The following is a 25,472-nucleotide window of genomic DNA, read 5'->3' as shown; positions in this document are numbered from 1 at the left end:
TCTAAATAGAGCTACTGGACATCCAAATCCGACAAACCGAGAGTCTTGGTTGAGCAACAAAGTAATTCAAACCGATAACAAATGGCGGAACACAAAAAAATAAAACACAGACGAAGACACAGAAAAAAAAAACATGTAAACAAGAAACAAGCAATTAAAACCTAATCGGACCCATTTACGTGGTATAGTTGAAATCAAAATACACACAACAGTAGTAGAAGAATAAAAAAATAAAGAAACTAAACACTTGTGAAAACAAAAACACAACAACTTGAAAAGAGAAACTTGGACAAAACGGAACTAGAACGACTGGTTGGTGTAAATTTTTTGATGCTAGAAAGCAATGGTAGGTAGAGGGAAACGGAGGCAGACGACAAAGTCAGTCGATGCACGGTCAATGGTGCGTTTTGTCCCTCCATTCGAGCGAATTGTGCAAGCTAGGCAAACAATAATTCGCGCTGTAAATTGAGATACAGTTACAAATTACTTTTAATTTCATTGTTTTGCGTTCACTTTCTTTGTAAGTTTTTACGTTTACCGTGTAGGTGTTAAGGCAGGGCCCCTCTAGCTAATGGAACGGCGACGGTTTTCAGTTTTCAGTTCAGCCCATCAGCGAACACAATACAATCCGCGTAAGCTAGAATAGCAAATCGAAATAGGAGTTTTGTTATTTGTAAGCAACAGGCAATGTACCGCAAACGAAACAGAAACAACAATAGCTGACAGAGTTTGTAGTCGCTTCTCATTCCTCGTCTCCTCAACACAAAAAAAATGGTAGTTTTCTTGCGGAAGAAATTCTAAATCGATGGCAATTTTCGTGAAACAACAAACAAAACCTTAGGCAAACGCTAGCTAACCGAAGTTAAGTAAAATAAATAATCACAAAAGTCGACTGTTTCGCTTTTTCGTTATATTGTCGTATGTATTAAAAGTGAGCAAATTGTAGAAAGAAATTAAAACAAAAGAAACCAAGAAGAAAAGGAAGACGATGCGTGTTGTGCGCAGTGCGGAGATGTAAGAGTGAGGATAAACTAGACATATAAACTAAATAGGGTGGACATATTTTGTATAAAAAAAACTAAACTGAGAGTAAAACAACAATTTGAACATTCAATTAGTGACGTTTTCGAAATTTCCGTGATCATCTTATCATATAATAGGAGCCAACAAAAAAAAATGTATTGCATACACAATAGTGTCAACTCATTCAAACGAAGCTAAAACACGCATAAGTCAGCGGAAGAAGTTTGTAAAAGTTGGCAGCACTGCTGCAGTGCAGGACGACGATTTTGGAAACGAAAACACACACACACACCACAAATCCAAACACAATAGGAACTTTTTTTGGCAAAAAGGTGAAAACAAAACGAAACACAAAGTTACAAAAAAACACATACACATTAAAAGAAAAAAATCAAACAGGCAGAAACAGCGGAACCGGTAACAACTTTAAACCCAGAAAGGAAAAAGAAGAAACTAGCGTTTAAGAGCGGTCATGCATATATTATATTGATGATGGAAACAAAAAAAATAAAAGTGAATAATTTGAGAGAAAAAAGGTGAAGAAAAATAATGACAAATAAAAGAAATAATAAATTTAAAACAAGATGTTGTGATTATTGTACATACCGAAATGTTTCATTTATTCATGTTCATGCAGAAAGCACAACGGTAAATGATCTATAATCTTATCTTATATCTTACATATATAAAAATGCAGTGGCATACGTGGGACCGCGCATAATTTGCGAACGGATGATCCGATTTGGGACGTCTAAGTTTTGTTGTGTTAGTTTTCACCCAAGGAAGGTTTATGAGGCAAAATTGAGAGTTTTTGAAAATCGGGTTTTCATACATTTTGAACGGGAACTTGGGCTTGGCTAGGGGACTTGAAACGTCAAAAAACGCAGTAGGCAAGACAAAGTTTGCCGGGGACAGCTAGTTATCCCATAATTTTGTATCGTTGGTTCAATATCCTTACACAGATTGAATTTCGTCAAAGACAAGCTCTAAAACTCTTCAGCTCTTCAAACTCAGCGCTATCCAGTCCAAGCCCGATCTGGCCAGAGAGCTTTTGGCGTTTCCCGACTATTACGATAACCGTATCTGTTGCGTCTGCTTAATCACTTTTTCAAGGTTGTTAACCAGCATTCTAACAAAGTAAAAACAGTGTACTGGAAAAACTTATAATAAGAAGGCACGAAGTGTTGCTAACTGGCAAATTGAGGGATTAAATTTGTGAAAAAAATGCGTTCTGGTAGGATTAGAACCCACGACTCCGTATTCGGCGCTTCAACCAACTAACCTACAGAACAAGTAACAATGGGGCACGTTCGGTGTAGTACTAGATTTGTAGTAATGAGCTGAATTTTTGTATGGTGAGAAGGTCAGTTCTCTGTTTCTGCAATGAAATGGTACAATAAGCGTGGGTATTATGATTCCTTGTCTAATTTGATGCTGTTTGAGCAAAACATTGGATAACTATGTTGTTTATGTTGCAAGAAATGGAGAAAACAACAACACTGTTGCCCAAAGTTTTGCTCAAACAGCATCAAATTAGGCAAAGAAGCATAATACCCACGCTTTTTGCACCATTTTATTGCTGAAACGGAGAACTGACCTTCTCACCATACTAAAATTCAGCTCATTACTACAAATCTAGTACTTCACCGATCTGTCCTATAGGAAGCAATCAGTGAAGTACTAGATTGAAAGTAGTGAGCTGGATTTTTGTATGGTGAGATGATCAATTCTCCGTTTCTGCAATGAAATGGTATAAACAGCGTGGGTTATATGATTTCTTGCCTAATTTGATGCTGTTAGAGCAAAACTTTGGGTAACTGTGTTGTTGAAGTTGCATGAAATAAATAATACAACAACACAGCTACCCAAAGTTTTGCTCAAACACCATAAAAATAAGCAAGAAATCATATAACCCACGCTGTTTACACCATTTCATTGCAGAAACGGAGAATGGGGCACGTTCGGTGTAGTACTAGATTTGTAGTAATGAGCTGAATTTTAGTATGGTGAGAAGGTCAGTTCTCCGTTTCTGCAATTAAATGGTGCAAAAAGCGTGGGTATTATGATTCCTTGCCTAATTTGATGCTGTTTGAGCAAAACTTTGGATAACTATGTTGTTTATGTTGCAAGAAATGAAACTAACAACAACACTGTTGCCCAAAGTTTTGCTCAAACAGCATCAAATTAGGCAAGGAATCATAATACCCACGCTTTTTGCACCATTTCTTTGCAGAAACGGAGAATTGACCTTCTCACCATACTAAAATTCTGCTCATTACTACAAATCTAGTACTTCACCGATCTGTCCTATTGATCATCTCACCATACAAAAATCCAGCTCACTACTTTCAATCTAGTACTTCACTGATTGCTTCCTATTCTGCGGAATAGGAAGCCAAACTGACTCCGAAGCCACACCGTGAACACTCCTTTTTCACAAACTCATCTCTATTTCGGCCCAAATAACGAATAAACTACCATCTCGCTATTTTGTTACCATCGAAATCTTTTGTCTCCAAAACTACTGTATGCTTGAATCAAAAGCCAATATTTTGAGCAATAAACATACACAATAACGTTATTTGTATAAATGTACCGGAAAAACTTGTAATTAGAAGGCACGAAATGTTGCTAATTGACAAATTGAGAGATGAAATTTGTGAAAAAAAATCGCCGGTCTATCGAATACGGAGTCGTGGGTTCGAATCCCACCAGAACGCGATTTTTTTCACAAATTTCATCTCTCAATTTGTCAATTAGCAACATTTTGTGCCTTCTAATTACAAGTTTTTCCAGTATGTTTCAGACATACCAGCAAATCTGGTAAAGTGCCAGTAAAATGGGCAATATGTGTCATTGTATAAATGTCCCAAAAAACTGAAGTTCAGAAATTCATTTAGGAATTCTTTTGAAAATGTCACCGAGGATTTATTTACCCTGGAATTTCTTTATGAATTGCTTCATAAATTCCTGCAGAGATCCCATCTAAAATTCCTCAAGGAGCTCCTTCAGAAATTTAGAGATTCGTGACAAGCACTTAAGGTGAAACATCAAAACATCCCATTGCTATTTTGCATACAAAATTTATAGGCGCAAATCTGACGAACGAAGCATCGAACCAAGCCGCACTTGTTAATCCTGGCTTTGTGTTCTCTGATGTTTCTCCTTAATAGAGCGTGATTATCGGTTGTGCTGTATTTGCCGAACGATCTTCCTGTATGAGTAGTGTTGGTTTGTGCCGCTATCTGCTCGATCGCCTTTTGTTGCAATTCTGAGGTGTTAAATAAAATTAAGCGAACGCAAAATTTTCATCTTTATTACGACGGGCTCCGAGTAAAACTTCCCACATCAAATCATCATGTTACAGAATATTTCAGAAAATCTTCCACGTGTTCCTCCAGAAGAATCACAAAGAATTATTTAACGAAATTTGGCAAGAGTTGCTTCACCGATTCCTCCATGATTTTTAACAAATCATTTCAGAGATTATTTGAGAAATTCGCCCAGGGATTCAGGGATTCAGAAATTCCTCTAATTATTTATTCATAAATTTATGCAGGCGTTCCTTTGGATCTTTTGGTTGTTTCTTTAATAAATCTATCCATTTTTTTACAGATTTTTTTCCAAAACATCTTTCTATTTTTGATTGCGGAAACTTGTCCGAGTATTCGGCCAAAAAACCTTCACGGATTCTGGCAAAAAATCTTCCACGGATTCATTCGAAAATTTTCTTCAGAGATTTGTGCAGTAATTCCTTATATTCTATAAATTTCACAAAGAATTCTTTCAAAGCATCTTTCATGACTTACTTCATAAATTCCTCAACTTTTTTTTCCAGAAAATTATCCATGAATTTCAGCAGAAATTCCTAAAGAAATTTTTACAAAAATGCGTTCTGGGATTCCTTCAGAAATTTCTCCAGAGGTTCCTTTAATAAAACTTTCAGCGATGCCTTCATAAACAAATTTTCAAAAAATGTTTCAAAACTTCCTTCAAAAATTTGAACTGTGGTCACTTTAGAAATCCTTGCAAGGATTTCACGGAATAATTCCCATAGCCACTTCCAATTTCTCCAGAAATTCCATTAGGAATTTCTCCAGAAGTTTCAGAAAGAGTTGGGTATGTCTTTTGTAGAAATTCCTCCAGGGATTTCTCCAGAAAATCCTTCAGAGATTTACCTTCTTTTCGAGACTTTTTTAGATTCCGAAAAAGCATTCCCTCAAACGATCCCACAAAGATTTATTCCAAAATTTTCGCCGGGGTTTGCTTTTGAAATTGGTACAGAGATTTTTTTTAATCTGAATTTCAGTCAAAAAAAACCTCCTGGGATTTCTCTAGAAATTCCTCCAAGGACTCTTAAAAAAACGTAAGATCCATTCGGGAATTTTCTGCAGGGATTCCTATAGAAACTACCCTGGGGGTCCTTCACAAATATTTCGTGGGGTTCTTTCTGAAAATCTCCCATATCTCCAGTTTTTCCTCCAGAGATTTCTTTACAAATATCTCCAAGGATTACTTTGAAAAACCTTCTACAGATTTTTCGATAATTATTTCATGGACCCTTGCTGAAATCCACCCCAGGAATAATTTTTAAAATCTTTCACGAGTTCCTGAAAAAAATCTTCCAGGGGCTGCTCGTAGATTTACTTCAAAAAATCATCCAGGAAATCCTAAAGAAATTCAGTTACATTTTTTACACAAAATCTTCTAGGGATTCCCCTGGACTTCAGAATGTCATTTAAAAATTTCTCCAATAACTCCTTAAAAAAGTCTTGGACGGATAATTTCGACTCCATGCATGGCATTGTTTTACTTTTCTATGGTTTTCCTGTCAAATCGGTTCTAGCAACTAGACGCTAAGAAAAAATAAGTTTTATTTTGGGGTGTTTTGAAAGACGTAAATTTATATGTTTCAACCTCTAAATTTGTGTTTTTGAAGATGCTCGTATATGTCAGGTTCAGGACATTTTATTTATTTTTTATTTATTTATTTCTTTAATCCAACTGACAATAAAGTCTTATTGAACATCTTAAAACTAGTTTAATCATCTGAGATGAACCAGCCTCGGGCTGAAAATCTCATAAATAAAGACATAAAAAAAACTAGTTTAACAATCAAACAGAACACATAACAATAAACAATATCAAAAGAACAGCATCAAATACATTCATAGGCGAATCCATACAATAATCCTTACAAAAAATCAAACAAAAAACAAACTATTTTTACATCCCAATAAACGTTTATATGCAAGGTCGCCAAGTGTCGTTATGCTTACAAACAAACTCCCTAAACTTCACATTAACAGGCCACGTCGAAGGATCAAGCGCTCGGTGTTTCCATTTTCTACTAACAATTACTTTAAAAGAAACGAAATCTGGCATCATTTGATCGTTCCACCTTTTCGTCAGTTTGGTCACATCCAGACGCTCGGGTTCACTAAAGCCAAGCGCGTGAGATACCATTTGATGTACATCCCTCTCAGAAACATATGGATTGATGTCGAGAGAAACAATGCGAAATAGTCGTTGTTTGTTCTGATTTCATCTTCTGTTTGGGGCCGGCTTGCGCTATCACAATTACTCACGCTTGCGACACATCCATTCGTTCCGATTGAAAAGCGTGTGTGATGAGATCGCGATCGGCGTTGAGTGCAGTACATTCGATGTGTGTTCGGGGAAGTCGTGGCCCAATGTTCTAAATTTCACCAGGTTAGGCCCATCGGGCAAAGTGGTGTTCGTGATATGATAATTTTGAAGTAGTAGTCGTGTCATGTCAACTTCGGCAAGCCGAAATCCCACGAAGTTGCCGAAGGTGACGTCACGTTCCAGAAGCTGCGAACAAATTTTCTGGCGAACGTGACGTCGCGATCAGCTGATCGGTTTGTTTACATATTTTTATCGACAAATACAGGCAAACATATAGGTACGTTCACCCGGACCTGTGAATAATTGACATCGGTCGTGGCCGTAGGAACAATTTTCGAAAGAGTGTTCAAAATTCCGTTCACCGCTGTTTTCAAATCCTTCACTTCTTGCTCGATCGATTTCGTGCTGTCAGTTTTGTCTGCTGTGTTGACTGGGATACCCTCTCTCGTTTTTCGGAACATACTCATACACGTATCACACATCCACAAGGCATTCTGCGATAGTGTTAGGAAGTCGATGTCTTCGTCTTTCAGACCAACGCAACTGGCATGAAATAAACCCGCACAATCACCTTCACAAACCGTGAACAGATCGGCATAACTGTCAATAGATTGGCAGCATTTCTTACACATTCTGGCCTCCGCCATTGCAAACCGAAAACAACGTTAAAATTGAAATCAATTTACCGAGACTCGAAAGACGTTTATACAGGGTAAACTATGAATAAAAGCAAGCACGATTAAGTATGCGGGCTTGATGATAGGCAAATATATTTTTTCCAATCCACGAACAACTTAAATCGCGATTCAAAAACAGAGCAGCATCAAAGTCGTGTAAACCTATCGAACAACACAAGCACATTTAAAATTACATGATATTTTCTAGGTGTGTATCTTTAAAATTGTATGAATTATATGTAGTCTCCCGATTTTTAAGGAGATTTTCGAAGTCGACTTATTTCACTTAAAAAAATAACATTCTCGTAATATTTGCTCCAATTTTGGCTTTATGTGTGTCTTTCCAAATGCCGATTAAAGAACTTTTTTACCGTACCAACTCCAAGAGATATAAGAATTTTAAGACATTGTCAAAACATAAAATTGACCTACTACGTTCAAATTACAGTTGACTCTCTACATCTCGATATTGAAGGGACCATCGAGATAGGGAGAGATCGAATTGAAGAACCAATTTGTAATGCACACTAGATTGAAAAATCGTTCGTAACTAAGAAAAACCGTCAACAAACAGATGACACTACGCATTTGCAGAATGTTTTGCACCTAAGAAACGCGATCTAGCAACCTGTTAAAACGAGCATATCGACATATGGAGAGGAAACCTAGAACAAAAACGAGCGAGATCCAGTGAATCAAAATTCAACCATCGCGCAACAATAATGACAATGTCGCAACCTGTATTTGTTGCGACAATCCACCCAATGCGACATAAGATTGTCCCAACTTGAAAATAATAGGATAAACATCGTACACCACGAGTTTAGAGATTTTTAAGCCTTGCGTTGCGATTTTCGAACGGTAACTTCGAGTCAGTAAACACTGCAACTCTGCTGATTATCTATCATCAAACAGTTTTGACTTTGGGTTAGTAATAATTGATTATTCACGAGTTGAAAAGTGCGCAACAAATCCAGCTATCGGTAAAAATTAAAATAAATCAAGTTTGAAGATTTTCTATCAAATATATTCAGAGCCTAATTTTGATGATCATCCAAAACTGCAAACAACAACATCGTGCGTAACCGGTCACATACCCGATGACCTCTTCTTAGTTTTCTGAATATTATATTCACTTGTCATTTTTCGGTATCTGTGTTATTTGATCAGCCCAAGGAAGTCTGCCGTAGTTAATTTGCTCATTTTTATTTGCTGGGCTTGGTGGTCATGCGGTTGGTGGTGTTAATCTTTCAGGACGCGCGCCGTTGTAAAAAGTACAACACTACCTGAAAACCTCGCTCTTCGTATACAGCGCGAGCGCGGTTTGGTTTTGGGATCGAACAGGCACGCATCTTGAAAGGTTAAACGTTTAGGTGTATATGCAAGTCATGGAGTAAGACTCGGAAGAATTTTTTTTTCGTGAAATTAAAAATTCAAATCTAGGTTCTGTTTGTTGTCTGTTATTTGGTGGTAGTAATGTCCAGTCTGTTTAACCTCTGGATACTGTGAATTGTCATATTTAATTAATATTTTAAATAACATGAATCAACGGCGCGATTTTTACGTCAGCCATCTTCTTTATTCCTACCACAATATCGCAACTTTTTATTACGTAGGTATTCAAATGTTTGTCACACAATAATGTAACTTTTTGTTTGTAAGGTTTTTAAGTTTTAGCATTTATCAGGAGATTCTTCTCTATTATATGGATCTATTGTTCATGTTAAACATGTAAAAATTTATTCATGAAGTGGAGGTGAACCAGCCTTGGGCTGAAAATCTCCCTAATAAAGCTAATAATAGTAATGATTCATGAATGATGTTCAAATATTCAATTTTGTTGTTTCAAACCTTCATTATGTTTAAAGTATTCAATTTGATGGAATGTTACCAGATAAGCCCTAATTGAAATTCTGCGGAACAAAAGAGCGTGTGTTTTGTATGTCCAGTGTAACAGGGTTGGGCTTGAATATCCCAAGAAATCCCAAGACATTTTCTCATGCGCGTAGCAAGAGCGCATTTGACCCCTCAACTCTAATGACGAGCGTATTTGTTTTGCTTTACAGCCAGCGCGCTCGGCTTCGTATTTCGACGTCTTGATTCAACTAAAAGATTTTCTTTTTCTTACAAATATTCCACTAACACACTCAAATATTTCTCAAATTTTAAAAAACTGGTACAAAGAGTGAACATTTCTTACGAATATTGATTTTCCCAATAAAAGTCTCATGAAACCTATTGCAAGGAATCCATATACTACTGATTTAAATATTTTTACAGTTCTCACAAATTATTAACAAAAGAAATCTGAAAACAAATCATTACCACGCAACCATTTAGAATGGCGAAGGGACTAAATTACATGCTGGGTACACTAATGCAATTCGAAGCATAAAAATAAACATAACAAAGTTGTAGTGTTGTAATTACCCAAATTATCTTAATTTAAATAATAGCAAAATCATCAATCTTTTGCTAGATTTCATTGGAATTCAGCAAGTCAATAGAAAAGTTTAACCTTCCGCTAGTCGCGTGGTCGATCACTACCTCCAGCACCACGGTTAATTGGTATAACATGCGAGTTAGTTTAAACGCGTTGTACAAAATATAACATCACGACTTCTGAAGGGCTAAATCAAAATATTCTAATCGTATTATCATTATTTGCATGAACATCCATCGAAATTGTTTGTCTAGCACAAAATTTTCAATTATTTGTAAAGGGTTACTTTACATGTCATGCAATGTAATGTTCATATTCACAGGGGAAAAATGTGCTTATTCAGACTACGGCAGACTCTTTGGGCTGGTCACATCAATCGGATGCCTGAATAATGTTTCTCTTCTTTAAAGAGCCAAGGTAGGTGTTGGGTTCGTAATCGGTAACGCAAATGACACATAGCTATTTGCAACTACGTATACAAAATATAATGTGACTAAACGTGCTGAACGGCTAAGGATGTTTGGCTAACGACCGGGTCATGTGGAAGTAAATTCACCGTTCGGCATAGATTGACAGCGTAAATGTGAGTCCATAAAAGTAATCCATAAGGCTGGTATGCTTCTTGTTATAACTAATTAAGAATTGTGTGACTATGAGACTCTACAGATAGGTCTGAGCATAACAATACGTCAAAATTATGATTTGAATATACCTCATTTGATAGAAAATCTTCAAACTTGATTTATTTCCATTTTCGCCGATAGAATATTTTGAACCAAGGCTTTTCTGAAAGGTTAGACACTATAAGCTGAAAAAAAAAAGATTTTAGGTTCATGCAAGTTCGATAATACTTAGGTTCCTGGTATGCGTGAGATGTGGAACATCGACATGTGGAGAGTCGACTGTAATAGCTAGATAAAAGGTGTCTTCGGCAAAGTTGCTCGCAATAGCATTGTCTACAATTTAGCTGAAGAACTCGATCGCATATGAATCCAAAATTAAAAAATTCTATTCCAGATTTTAACTATGACGAGAACCACTCTAATCATTTTTTTTTTGAAAAGATACATTAGTATTAGCATTTGCATTAGCATTAAGCGAGTCGCACAAATTCGTAGGTGGTACAGTCCTAGACGGCTGTTATGAGGGTTGCCTCCTTCCCGTCTGAACCAAAGCACAAAGATTTGGGACTAATCTTTGACTCTTAGACAAGACTGACGCAATCCTCCAATGGTCGAGCACTGCCCTGGCCACGTCCTTGCGACAGCTGAGGAATGGGAAAGGATAGTTAGTTTTGGACACCTATGAAAAATGTAGACAACTCTACGATCTCTCAGGCCTAGGTGTCACGGGAATTTGGGTGTTGTTATTGGAAGGGTAAACTCCAAAGGATACGCTTGGTCAACGTTCAGGCACACCATTGTTAGACTGCTTCGAATCAGTTGTCTGCCCAATTCATCCTGGTTTCCTCGTCATCTTGATGGCATTTGGTTGAATTACTATTAATCTGAAATATTAAATAATATTACCATCGTACGTAAAATAAGCTACATATTAGTGATACGCTCGCGACAGTTACAATGTTTTACAATATTATTTATATCATACGATAAGTTTATCTGAATCCTGCTGAAATAAAATGTTAATTAGCTGTACATTGAAACAAAAATACTACAAAACACAAAAAAGTGCATCAAACTTTGATCTTGGAATATTTATAAATACGGTAAATATCAAGATCAAAATTTGATTTGGTACATCTTACAACGCAACGCACCATTCTAAGGTGATCTACTCACGTTACGGGAGTTTTTTTTTTAAGATACAGCCAACAAAAATGCAAACGTCTTTTCTGAAGGCACCAAATGCCTAAAATTAACGATAACAGAGACAGGGATTTTTTTCCTGTTGAAACGTGGATTCGGATTATTGTGCATTGGTTTCTCTTTGGTCAAATATTTTGCCTTGTGTACTGGCCTCTTAACAGTTGATTCGAGAATAGAATAAATAATCTTTCACGCAAAAGAAATGATACATTTCAAGCATTTTCAATTAAAAAATCGACAATTCAGAGCTTATTTTTTGTGATTTAAATTTTACTATTGATGTATACCTACTTAATTATTTATTTTCGTCTAGAATATGTTTATAAATGTATTATCATTTTTTCCCCTAAAAGTCTGAGTGTGATTAACTACCTATAGCAGAATAGATATACATATATCTAGGGCAAGTAATCATGAGTTGAACCAAATTGCGGCTTTCTGAAGCATCGTGAATTTTGACTGATGTTTTCACTCACATGGAAATAATTTACTACGGTTAAGTCTCAGGTATATGAAAGCCACAGGTATTAGCTTTTCGTAAAGTGGTAAAAAGTTTACATTTGCACCAAGTTTCATTGAAAAATTCAATTATTTGTCAATAATGATTTTAATCTTAATTTGAACCAATTTTAATCTAGATTTGAACTACTGGCGGTAGCAGCTTGAGCGATTCCCACAACAGCCAATTTTATGCTAAACAACTAAAAATCACATCGATCTGTTAATTCTCATAACTATTTTTCATTAGGCAGTGAAATTTCAACTCAGAATGTTCGGGAATTTTTTCAGGAATTTGGAAACTAAATTTGAAATTTTTCACTTCTCAAGAGTAAACAAAGCAGCCACTAGCGCAGTCTACAGGCCAACACTGGAGGCTCGCCCCCATTCACTAGTTCAAATCTAGATTACAAATGGTTCAATTCAAGATAAGATTCTCGAAGTAATAATTTGATAATTTTATGACAAATACTGTGAAATATTATTCGGTTGGTCAATTCTAAGATGAATTTGCTTTCAATTAACGTATTCACTTATTGCGTGTGATACAATGCGTGAGCTGTACGAGTGCACCAAAAATGTGCTTTCTGTGGGGGGGATGGTTGAAATCGCAGTGAATTGTCAATTACTTATTTTCAACGAAAAAAAAACGCTTCATTCAATGCTTTTAAAGTCAATGCAACCAGATGATATTACGGAAAGCCATTTACCAACTTTTTGGGACAATATTTGTCCAAAAAGTGTGTCATTTTAATGAATTTCGAAATGGTTCAAATTAAGATTACAATTTGACTAGTTCAAAGCTAGATTTCTTACCCTAGTCCTGTTTATCCTCATCTTACCAATGGTTTACAAATGGAAAAGAGCAGGACGAAAAAACGCCGAGCACGTTCAACGAGCTTCGTTGAACAGGTCTGACGTTTTATAGCTTTAATTCTTTTTTTATAATTTTAATCAATGATATTGAAAAATATGCATCGGAAGCCGACACTGAGAAAAAAACAAGTCCTTGACAATCATGCATCCATGTACCTAGAGCTGATAGTCTCCCAAAACATAGCGACTAGCGATACAAGTCACGGATTCGATTGACAAAATTTCAATGATCGTTTCAGCTGGAAGCTCAAACTGCTTTTGTATCAATTAAATTATTATGATGTGAATTAATTAGATCGAAAATTACAACAAAGTTCGTAGTGAATGGGGCCAATCGTCGGTTTACAAATACTTGCGCCAACTCCTTTCGATCAATCCCACGCACACAGCCCCACCGATTGTGCCGCTAAATTTTTGACAGCTGTTCCACGCGTATCATCAAGCACACCGTTCGTTCGTTCAAAGAAAATAAGCGAGAAAAGCTCTTTCCATTCATGTGACTCGCGCGTGAGTTCCAATACAACACACCGCGGCTCGATCCTATCGACAAAACAAAAACAGTGCCATGTGTACATGCGAAAGGGGAGAATACGCAGTACGCTATCGCAGGTCTGCTACGTGAATGAACCCACTGGTGGCAGGCAGCCCCAAATGCACTCGGAATGCAGTTTTTGATAGTGAGAGAGAATGAATATTCGTACTCGCTGCGAGAGAAACGCGCAGAGTTCACGCACACATCAACGCGTCTCGGTTTTTAATTAATGAGTGAGCATCGGTGAGACAACAACAGCCGCTTTGTTGATACGCATGGAGTTTAATTATAGTTTTACGGGGTATGTTGTAGATTCAGCTGACGCCGTGCAACGCCATTTCATGCGAAACGAAGTGGATTTACTACGCGAGCGATCACAATCAATCGAATCATGTCAGACGAAAAAGGAAATCACGTTTCTCTGTTGGTGTGCGTGCGCGATTGATCGTGGGATGAGGCGTACGTGAGAGAGAAACAGGCGGCTCTCCCGTTTCGTTGTCGTAGGTGCATTTTCGAAATTCGAACATCTCCTTCCATCGAGCGAGCAGCAGCAGCAGCACCCGTCATTTCAAGCTTCGTGTGATTTGATCAGGTTCAGTCGTTCTAGTGTTGTGATCAATTTTTTTCCAGTGAAATCGTTCTAACAGCAGTTAATTCAATCGGAAAAGTGTTTGGAGTTGGATATTAAGTCGGAAAACCCGTAAGTATAGCATACTTATAAGGATAATGTCTGATTTAGGGTGACACGGTCGCCTTCCGAAATCGGATGAGAGCCCCCCTTCGTACGGCAGTGAGATGAAGCTGTCAAGATTCGCGGCATCAGCGAAATTTTTATCGCGATTTGTGATTTGCTTGTTTTATGAAATCAATGTAATATTATTATGCATTATTAGTAATCTCCGTGCAAATACGCAAAATTTGCGTTTAATAACAATGCAATACGTAATTGTTGCACTAGGTACACAAATGAAGTCGTATGCGCTATAGAAGCTATAGCCTTGACCAGGCAGACGAAAACGTCTGATCCTGATGAACACAGTGTATGAAAAATTGTCTGCGAAGTATTCGACCTAATTAATTTCAAAATAATATTTGAACCATGCGCAAAGCTTGTTATTCCATTGTAACAAATCCAACGTCTCCGCTAGACCGTAGAGTCTAGCAAATGTCCTAAAATTTAGCTGCCAAAAAGAAAAAAACGCTACAAATCCGTTGTTTTGCTTGCAAAAGGGGAGAGAAAATTTCTCTCTTGGCACATCCGGATAAATGTCAAGACATTTCCATCTATTAAAGGCGTACGGTAAACAAATCCGACCGATTTAAGTATGTTTTTACAACGATGAGATAGTACAAATACTCATAAGACTCATTAATAGTGTTCTACACATTCTTATAAAAGGAAGCGACCTATTGTGTATGATAATCACTAGCGGTACCAAAACGCATTTTGCTCTCTTCTTCTTTTTTCTGGCCAACTAGCACCGTTCGGCGCCAGTTGTGTTTTACGTCGGCTGGGTCTAGGAGCTAAGCCTTAAATTCTGACGCCCCAGGGAGACAGCCACCATACCTAAGGACCATACATATCGAACCCATCAACACATGGGCCGGGACCTATGGATTTACTTCCTATCCGAGGGAAGGCGTGATCACGGATTTTATGTCTCAGAAAATCCCATCGGCGACGACGGGAATTGAACCCCGACCGACTGGGGTGAGAGGCAACCACTCTTACCACTACACCACCGACGCCGACCATTTTGCTCACATCTTCTTACGATCCGCAAGGCGCTGAGTGTGAAGCCTGAAGAACACAGGTTCAAATATTTGACATAACTCAAGAAAAAACATCAGTTAGACACTAATGAAAATTCGATCGAGTTAAACATGTTTGAGCATTGGTTTCTTTTTGGACAAATATTTGACCATGTGTACTAAAAGTAACAGCTTAATGCACTCCTAGTGAGCCAAACATTATCAAAGAGGGAGGTAACATCTTATAAGATATTAATTTATAAGTTTGTTATAGAAAAAAAATTCACACCGAGAAAAAAATCTATTCAGTGGCTGAGTTGGTCTTACTCAGGCAGCATCCGTTTATTACGTAACGCTAAAATCGACAATTTTTAGTAGGAGTAGAGTCTATTCCCCAGCAACAGTTTCAAGTCGGTTGGATTTGAGAAGGTTTTGATGATCGTTACAAATCCTAATAAAAGCATTATAGGATTTGTGACAGGTTTTGAAACCTTTTACAGCCAGCTGACTTCAAAATGTTGTTTGGGCTCTATTTCTCACGTCTCTCGGTTGTTTTTAATTCGTAATTTATTGATGTCATAGTTGCTTTTTCGAATTTTTACAATGTTAGTTGGTCATATTATCTTTAAATAAAGCAATTAAAATCGACCGAAGAATTAATAGTGGGAAGGAGATTTGCAGCACTTAATTGTGCTGATAGACTCGAAGCTAACGTGCGAACACTTGAACGCATTGTTGACGTCAATGCGTTCGACGTGACATTTTGAACAAAAACTGACTGCTTTTTATTAGCTGAACAACGTTACTTGTGTATGACTAGGTTGACAATCTAGGCCACGCTTGAGAAAATGACATGGTTTATCGAGGTACCTAGGACCGATAGGATAATTGAACGAACTTGAATATTTTTCATAGTATTTGTAGGGGGGTGAATACATAATAGGTGACAAGCAATCTTTATTATTTAAAATTTTATTGCAATCAACTAACCCACTTGGCGCATTTTTGTTTACCTTTTAGATCGTATCATGACACTAACAGAAAAATATCAGAAGTTCAGTTACATGCTTCTGTGGGTTTTGGACCGATGAAAATTTAAGGACGCAAGAGATGAACACAGAGGAGTAGGAAACGACTAGTGAAATCAATTAGGAAAACAATTTGACGCAGGATTGACTATATTTAAACATACGGGGTTCGACTGATTCGATGAAAAAAAAAAACAACATACGACAACTGACTTAACGAGGAGAAAAACATATTTAACCATACCACAAAATCAAACAAGGAGACAAACACAAACCGTGTGACCATAACACTACATAGGAAAATTCTGACTGACTGACCAATTGAAAACTTTCCAATCTTCTACCGTATCTTTCTGAGTCAGTTGCAACAGTGTCTTAATGGATATCATTTTCCGCGTACGGCTGGCGAACTGCTTCTGAAAGATTACGTACTCTTTTCTATCTTCGGGTCTAGTGTAGAGGTTTCAACTCTATTCAGAGTGCAGCTAGAAACCTAGCAAAAAAAAAAAAGAAGATAATGAGGTTTACTAAAATGAACTGCTTGGGATAGTGCTTGGAGTAATGCTATAAGCTATAAGGGAATCATAGTGAAAATATTAAACAACCGCAGGAGTATTTTTTCTTTAACTTTCCGTAAAATGTCCAAAACAGTACATATTGGTGAAAGAACTTACAAAATGCTAGTTCGATACATGGTAAAACAATGTTTGGACATTTCAAACTATCGGTACAGAATTAGCTGAATAACAGTTTCTTAAGCTATAGTTTGCTTAAGAGTAGTTTGTTCCACTCTTGTACAGCAAAAATGTTTGTTGAGCGTGTAGCTTAATAGCTCTTATGAAAAAATTAAAAATCAATTCTTTAGAAAATTCTAAAAAAAACTTGTTGAAATTGCAGTGAAATTAATTTTGTTTCCAAAATCCAAGTTAAACTTCTATGCATGGGAATTTTTATGGCAGTTGAAACGTTAATTCGTTCAGAAGTTTTAGACTGAAATCTGAAAGAGTTTATGAAGTAGGTAATTTAAGAGTTTCTTATGAAAATCTTTATATGGTAGATCTGTTTGAAAAAAACATCTGATAGAATTGGAAAATCCTCTTCTAAATTTACGTGTAGTTTTTGCAATAAATCCGCCATAAGCTATTACAAAATTAGCTTAACTTCTGTTACTATTTTCTGAAAACATCGGTCGAACTTTTCATCCGGGTCTTCAGGATATTGATCCAGAAGTTCTCGCAATCATTAGTTCTGAAAAGATTTTTTTTCTTGGGTCATACCAGGCATTCACTTTGGGGTTTATCTAGGAATTTCTGAAGTATTCCAAACAGGAATTACTGGAGGATTCTAAAAAAAAATTCTGAAAGTTTCCCGCAAGGAACTCCAGAAGAAAATCCTGGAGGAATCGCAACATTCTAGATTTCTAAAAAGAATTCCTGCGAGATTCCCAAAAGGAATTTAAACGATTTTCACAGGAATTTCTAGAGAAATTCCAGTAAAAAATTGGAACATTTCCTGAATGAGACCAAGCAAGGCTTTCTTAAGGAACTTCTGAAGTATTTTCAGAAGGAGCTTCAAGAAGATTTCCAGAAAATTTTTTTGAGGATTCCCTGAAGGATTCCTAAAAGAAGCCCAGTATAAAGTCCTGGAGGATACCCGTAAAAAATTTCAGACGGAACTTCTGGAGGATTCCCAGAATAAGCTGCTGGAGTATTCCAGGGCCCATATAGCCGAGGCGGTAAACGCACGGGTATTCAGCATGACCATGCTGAGGGTGACGGGTTCGATTCCCGGTCAGTCCAGGATCTTTTCGTAATGGAAATTTCCTTGACTTCCTTGGGCATAGAGTATCTTCGTGCCTGCCACACGATATACACATGCAAAATGGTCATTGGCAGAGGAAGCTCTCAGTTAAAAACTGTGGAAGTGCTCATAGAACACTAAGCTGAGAAGCAAACTTTGTCCCAGTGAGGACGTTACGCCAAGAAGAGGAGAGGAGGAGAGGAGTATTCTTTGAAGAAACTTCTGAAGGATACTACACTAATGTTCCGATATTATCACCCCTCTGGTCAGACATTCCATTTTTCCTTAATTTCCTGTTACATTTGAGGGTATCTCTCCCTCCTCTACTTTAAAATGGTTGCTGAAAGCACACTTTGCAGCAACAAAATATTTAAAACATGTATAAATTTTGCATAATGTTTAAAAACATGTACTTTTCGAACATGATAAAATCGAAAAAATATAGGAAACCTTGGAAAAATGTCTAAAGATGATTCTAGAGCGAATTCAGCAAACGCTCTTGAAGAAATCCACGAACAAATTTCTACATGAACTCAAGAAGGAACTTCTACAGGAATTTAAAAAAATGTTGGAATACCAGAAGAAACTTTTGGAGCAATTCCAGAAAAAACTTCCGGAGAAATTGCTGAACAAATCTCTAAAGTACTTAGGGTTTTGTCGGTCTTGCAGCCTTTGGTATGCAATCCCTGGAGAATTTCCTGAAAGAATGCCAGAATAAACTCTTTATTGATCTTAGAAGAAACTCCTGAAAATTTATTAGAAGAACTCTAGATGAATCTCAGAAGGGGACCTATAAGGTTTTCTTCACAAGTGCATAAGCGAATTCTTCCAAGATTTTTTCCTCCAGGAGTTCCTCTTCGGAATCCAGAAGAAGTTTCTACTTGAAATCGCTCAGGAATTTCCTCTAGAAGTGCTCCAGGAAATTCTAATTTAGAAATCGCCAAATGAAATTTTGTGATGATTCCAGAAGGTCTTCTTGAAGAAATCCCCAGGAGGAATCTACAGAAGGAGTTGCTGTAGCAATCCCTAGATGGGACTTTTGGAGAAGTCCTCAAAAGAAATTCCTGATGGGATCCTCGATTAAAAATTTAAGTATTTTTGTTGTATGACAACCAGCGTTTAATCCAATAATCATACAGAAGCAGTAGTTTATGGAAACTTATAAGACATACATACTTCCAATCGGAAATCCTGTTAGACTACAATCATTGTTATCTACCTGCCCGATGAGTTGTATGGCATAACTTTTTATGCTGCCATCCACAAATCATCGCACGGTAAAAATCCAACTTTAGGAGCTCTTACAGTGTTGCCAGCATGTTGTGTGCGAAACAGTAGTTCGATTTACATCCATCGGAGTGAGTGAACTGCCAGTGAGGAGGTAAGGCACGTGAATCACCACATTCATTCACACGGTCACGGTACCTATCTTCTTTTTCTTCCCCACCCTCGAAGGTGGTTGGATTCGTTATTCGTTATATTTATTAATCAAGGTCTGTCTGATCGTCCACCACTTTCGTTCGGAAACAATCTCTTCGGCGCGGACTATTTTTAGCCTTTATTGGTCAGGTTTGATATTGCTCATTGAAATGTGCTTTGCATGTGCTAATGAGGGACGATTGTCATAATTAAGCATGCACTTTGAAATCCAGGGTCTGCTAAAGTGGGAGCAGATGGGAACCAATGTGAAGTTGTGATAAAAACATCTTTTCCTTTTTTCTGACGTTTCTTCTCATGTGGAATGGCAAGTATTGGGTAAAACATATAATTTAAACATGTATGTAATTTGGGCAGGCCCGGCGATGTACGTCTTGTTCCGAAGAGCTTATAAGTAGGTGTATATAAATATATATAAAAGTAGGTGGATACATCTAAATATCGATTATTGGATCAATCAGACCCTATTGACTTACGTTGAAAATACGCTTAACAATTAAGAATATATCGCATTTTGTTAACCACTGCACACTGCACTATCGCACGAGTTTTCAAGAGTGCCAAAACGTAAATAAAAGTGCGCGATTGCAACAAACCTACTCGCTGTGTTCAGAGCACTTATTCAGCATAAATCAAAGAAATAGTGCGCCGAAGACATCAACTGGATTTGATGTAATCCGGTGATTTGATGCAAAAGTGGTGAACTAAATGCGCAATACTTCAAAATTATCGAAAATGTAAACTGTGTCACTAAAACCCTTCAAATGCGCAGGTATGCAAGAGGACATACACTTTATACTTATGACACACATGTGATACAAGAATCACTGTACAATGGGGCACGTTCGGTGTAGTACTAGATTTGTAGTAATGAGCTGAATTTTTGTATGGTGAGAAGGTCAATTCGCCGTTTCTGCAATAAAATGGTGCAAAAAGCGTGGGTATTATGATTCCTTGCCTGAATTGATGCTGTTTGAGCAAAACTTTGGATAACTATGTTGTTTATGTTGCAAGAAATAGAAAAAACAACAACACTGTTACCCAAAGTTTTGCTCAAACAACGTAAAATTAGGCAAGGAATCATAATACCCACACTTTTTGCGCCATTTCATTGCAGAAACTGAGAATTGACCTTCTCACCATACTAAAATTCAGCTCATTACTACAAATCTAGTACTTCACCAATCTGTCCTATAGGAGGCAATCAGTGAAGTACTAGATTGAAAGTAGTGAGCTGGATTTTTGTATGGTGAGATGATCAATTCTCCATTTCTGCAATGAAATCGTACAAACAGCGTAGGTTATATGATTTATTGACTAATTTGATGCTGTTTGAGCAAAAGTTTGGATAACTGTGTTGCTGAAGTTGCAGGAAAAAATAATACAACAACACAGTTATTCAAACTTTTGCTCAAACAGCATCAAATTAGCCAATAAATCATATAACCTACGCTGTTTGCACCATTTCATTGCAAAAATAGAGAATTGATCATCTCACCATACAAAAATCCAGCTCACTACTTTCAATCTAGTACTTCACTGATTGCCTCCTATAGGAAGCAATCAGTGAAGTACTAGATTGAAAGTAGTGAGCTGGATTTTTGTATGGTGAGATGATCAGTTCTCCATTTCTGTAATGAAATGGTCCAAACAGCGTGGGTTATATGATTTCTTGACTAATTTGATGCTATTTGAGCAAAAGTTTGGTAACTGTGTTGTTGTATTATTTATTTCTTGCAACTTCAACAACACTGTTACCAAAACTTTTGCTCAAACAGCATTAAATTAGGCAAGAAACCATATAACCCACGCTGTTTGCACCATTTCATTGCAGAAATGGAGAACTGATCATCTTTTGCAGTTTTGCTCAAACAGCATCAAATTAGGCAAGGAAACATAATACCCACCCTTTTCGGACCATTTCATTGCAGAAACGGAGAATTGACCTTCTCACCATACAAAAATCCAGCTCACTACTTTCAATCTAGTACTTCACTGATTGCGTCCTATAGGACAGATCGGTGAAGTACTAGATTTGTAGTAATGAGCTGAATTTTAGTATGGTGAGAAGGTCAATTCTCCGTTTCTGCAATGAAATGGTCCGAAAAGCGTGGGTATTATGTTTCCTTGCCTAATTTGATGCTGTTTGAGCAAAACTTTGGTCAACATTGTTGTTGTTTTCTCCATTTCTTGCAACACAAACAACATAGTTATCCGAAGTTTTGCTCAAACAGCATCAAATTAGGCAAGGAATCATAATACCCACGCTTTTTGCACCATTTCATTGCAGAAACGGAGAATTGACCTTCTCACCATACTAAAATTCAGCTCATTACTTCAAATCTAGTACTACACCGAACGTGCCCTATTGCGCTTGAAATGAGTGTCACACTGAAAATTCTCTCAATTCAAGTCAGTCTTGTTAAAATTTTCTTGACACTGCGTACCGTTGTACAGGTATCACACTCGTATTACATGTCTGTCCGGGGTATTACCGTCACATACAATATGCATCTCAAAATCGTTGAATTAATAATAGGACGCAATTAGTGAAGTACTAGATTGAAAGTAGTGAGCTGGATTTTAGTATGGTGAGATGATTAATTCTCCATTTCTGCAATGAAATGGTGTAACCAGCGTGGGTTATATGATTTCTTTACTAATTTGATGCTGTTTGAACAAAAGTTTGGATAAATGTGTTGTTGAAGTTGCAAGAAAAAATAATACAACAGCACAGTTATCCAAACTTTTGCTCAAACAGCATCAATTTAGCCAATAAATCATATAACCCTCGCTGTTTGTACCATTTCATTGTAGAAATGGAGAATTGATCATCTCACCATACAAAAATCCAGCTCACTACTTTCAATCTAGTACTTCACTGATTGCGTCCTATTGTAAGAAATTTGAAAGCCTTAATGGAATGGGAAATGTTCAATAAAGCATCATTAGGTAGTCAATCTCTCAACCTTCAGCTGAAATGCTTGAAATAGATGGTGTCCAAAATATATTACAGGTTTTCTACTGTTGATATATTTTGATAAACTACATGGGGATGCTGGGGAGGTGTATTCTGTGTTCAGTGGGTCTTGTGATATTTCCTCGATTGTAACAAAAACTTTATTAGTTATCAAAATAGATGCTTGTTGAACGAAGAAATTTGATTATTTGCAAGAAATTATTTGTTCATCTATACTACTTCCATGACTTAACAGTATTCATGGCTAACATGACCTGGCTAATAGACCTGTTCAAATTATATATACCTGATAATGTCCAAAACATATATTTGGTGTTGATCATGCAATTCTAACATGCGATTGGAAATTGTGATTTTCTCAGCTTAAAATGCATTCGTTAAGGTTTTTTCGCCGGGAATGCAAAGTACAGTCATATTATAGGCGTATTAGTAACTTTGCAAAATATTCAATTGGTTGCTAAGCAATTCAAGGGACAATTTTTCCAACGTTGTCCTCAGCCTGTCCAAAATACATGAATTACCCTAGTGGATTGTTAATTGTTAGTATGGTATGTTGTTAATGCTAATCTGACAAGGGGACCCATCAACGCCCAGATGGCAACTACAGAAGTGATGTTTAGCATTGTAATTTTCTGAAGTTTCTCGCCAAAAAAATAAACAAAATGCATTTGGTTGATTTGGTTAAATTGATGGACCCCCGTTAAAAAATATTAACAATTATTTCTGCGGATCCCTTGATTTTGGTCAATTGGCTTCTTTGACGGTTTTAAGATAATTTCATATTCTGAATCTGCATGCCAAACTGGGCCGAAGTCCAAATTTTCATGATTTTTGGTGCTCGGGAACCTACACTCCCGATGAAAAGTTTGGGGTCAACACCTCAAAAACGTGCCATTTTTTAAACCCATATCTCCTCTCCACCAATGTTATTTCCGTTGAAAATAGAATTTATTTGTTTTATGTTTTGAGATATCGCAATTATTTAACAATATTTCAAGAGTTTTTGAGTTAAAAAAATGAATTTTTAGGGGGTGTTTACACCCATATTGCTCAATTGCTGTTGGCCTCATCGAAACCCCTAAAACTCGCAAAATATCGAATCTTGATTGTTGGGTATTTTAACCAATAGTGGACCCCTTAGTAACTAAAATTTGTTCTGATCAAAAAAGCATTATGATATCCTAATTGAATTGTCTTGTCTACACCAAAGGCTGCGCAGGAAGTTCAATATCTTTCTTACATATTGCACACAAAAACCGAACAAAAACACCTTACATTTTTTATAATATAATCATTTGAAATCTCGATCAAATTATCCTATAGTGGACCTTCTGCGGTCTACTATTGAGTTGTTGGGGTCCACTATTGGGTAGATCGTATTCACTTACCATGTTAAATCGGTGATAACAGTTGATCCTTTCAAATTTTACTAATAGTAGACGTCATGACAAATACACCACTTTTGTATGGTGTGAGTTTGGCCATATATCAAAACGGTGTATCTGACAGCAATGTAAGAAACAAAAGAAAAGTTAGATACGTCGCTTTGAAGCTTATACATTTCTTGGGGTTTTAAGTAAAATATCATCAAAATTTGAAAAGGTTTCATATATTACTTTGTTATTTATACATGTAGCAGAAAATCCAGGTTTGTTTATTATGGTGACTTCCATCCTTTTGAAAAATTATGCTTGAAATAATCAAATTATCGCTTTCCAGCCTAGTGCCACCACATGGAACTGCTGTGTAGGAACATAAGCTATGGTCTCCCGGTGGAAATTTACAAATAAAAGCAGAAAAAGCAGGAAATTTGAGAATAATTGCTTGGGGTCCACTATTGGATAAAATATCCTAACACTCTGTAATGCACCATCAGTAACTTTTATCTTTAGGGTGATTCAGGTAATTTGGACAGACCGTTACGCGTATATATTTTGGACACTTCCATTTGAGTTTGCCGTAAATGTCCAAAATACATACGCGTAACGGTCTGTCCAAAATATCTGAATTCCCCTAATCAATTTCATTAGATACCACTGTAGCTTTTCAGGTCTATTGGATTATTCTGCTTGTCAAAAAAAGGCTATGTTATCTGCAAATGAAATGTAATAATGTGACCTCTTTTATGTTGAGTACGGTAGAAATCAATCTGTTATTCTAATAAATTATCGATAAATTGCATACATTTGCATCCGCGATAATAATAAAACAAACTTCTAACTCACGCTAACGCCGCTCAGCACAAAAGTGCATAATTTCCAGACTACACCAAAAATGTGTAACCCTTGCACATTCACAAAATTAGCTCCTGTGTCCGCAAAATAGTTAAATTCACAAAAATGTTTGTACAGCAATCTAGCTAGGTTTACTAGTGACCTTGGAAAACAATAAAAAATCGACATTTCGCATCTAGACGGGCGTACGAGCTGTTTTTTGAGAATGTGTAACTGTAACACATTTTTGTGTGGTCTGGAAATTATGCACTTATGAGTAGGGCTTACACATTTTAGTGCTGAGCGGTTTTACTGTGCTGTTTCCGTAAAACTGCATTCGATGTTCATTTCGTCCGAAATGAACATCACTCTCTCACGAATATGGGCTTCTCACCTATTTTCTCACTCACGGCTCGATGCATCGCGCACATCTCGCACACCGACCGCCTACCAACCAACTACGAACGTAGCAGCGAGGGCAGCGAGACGAGGTAGCTGTTGAGATAGAAGCACCGTACCGATAGAAGCGTATACACATTCATTACGTTTATTACACCAACGATAGCGACTTTTAAACCAGAGCTCTCGCGAACGCATCAACATAAAAAGTGTGCTTCACTAGTGTGAGATTGTTTGCATTTTTGGTAGAAACTCAAGACTCGAATCTAGCAGAGTGTCCTTTGAAAGTGCTGAACGTGAACGTGCGTTGCAAGTGAAAAGCCCATAAGCAGTTGTGTA

General features: G+C 37.0%; 1 protein-coding gene across 3 annotated transcripts in view; it reads left to right on the top strand.

Annotated features, from left to right (window-relative positions):
• The first annotated feature begins 13,915 nt into the window (after positions 1-13,915).
• The window catches only part of LOC109412531 (lethal(3)malignant brain tumor-like protein 3), a 58,022-nt gene continuing 46,465 nt past the window's right edge, over positions 13,916-25,472 (top strand). Inside the window, exon 1 of one of the 3 annotated variants that reach the window (XM_029873294.2) lies at positions 13,916-14,224. The gene's annotated coding sequence lies outside the window, so the exon portion shown is untranslated. Of the gene's footprint in view, positions 14,225-25,228; positions 25,465-25,472 lie in introns of those variants that run through there. The other 2 variants (XM_019686160.3, XM_029873295.2) reach the window with 2 other exon arrangements.

The sequence above is a fragment of the Aedes albopictus genome, chromosome 2 (assembly GCF_035046485.1).
Source record: "Aedes albopictus strain Foshan chromosome 2, AalbF5, whole genome shotgun sequence".
NCBI lineage: Eukaryota > Metazoa > Arthropoda > Insecta > Diptera > Culicidae > Aedes > Aedes albopictus.
The sequence above is the reverse complement of the archived record's forward strand: the minus strand, read 5'-3'. Positions and strand labels throughout refer to the sequence as shown.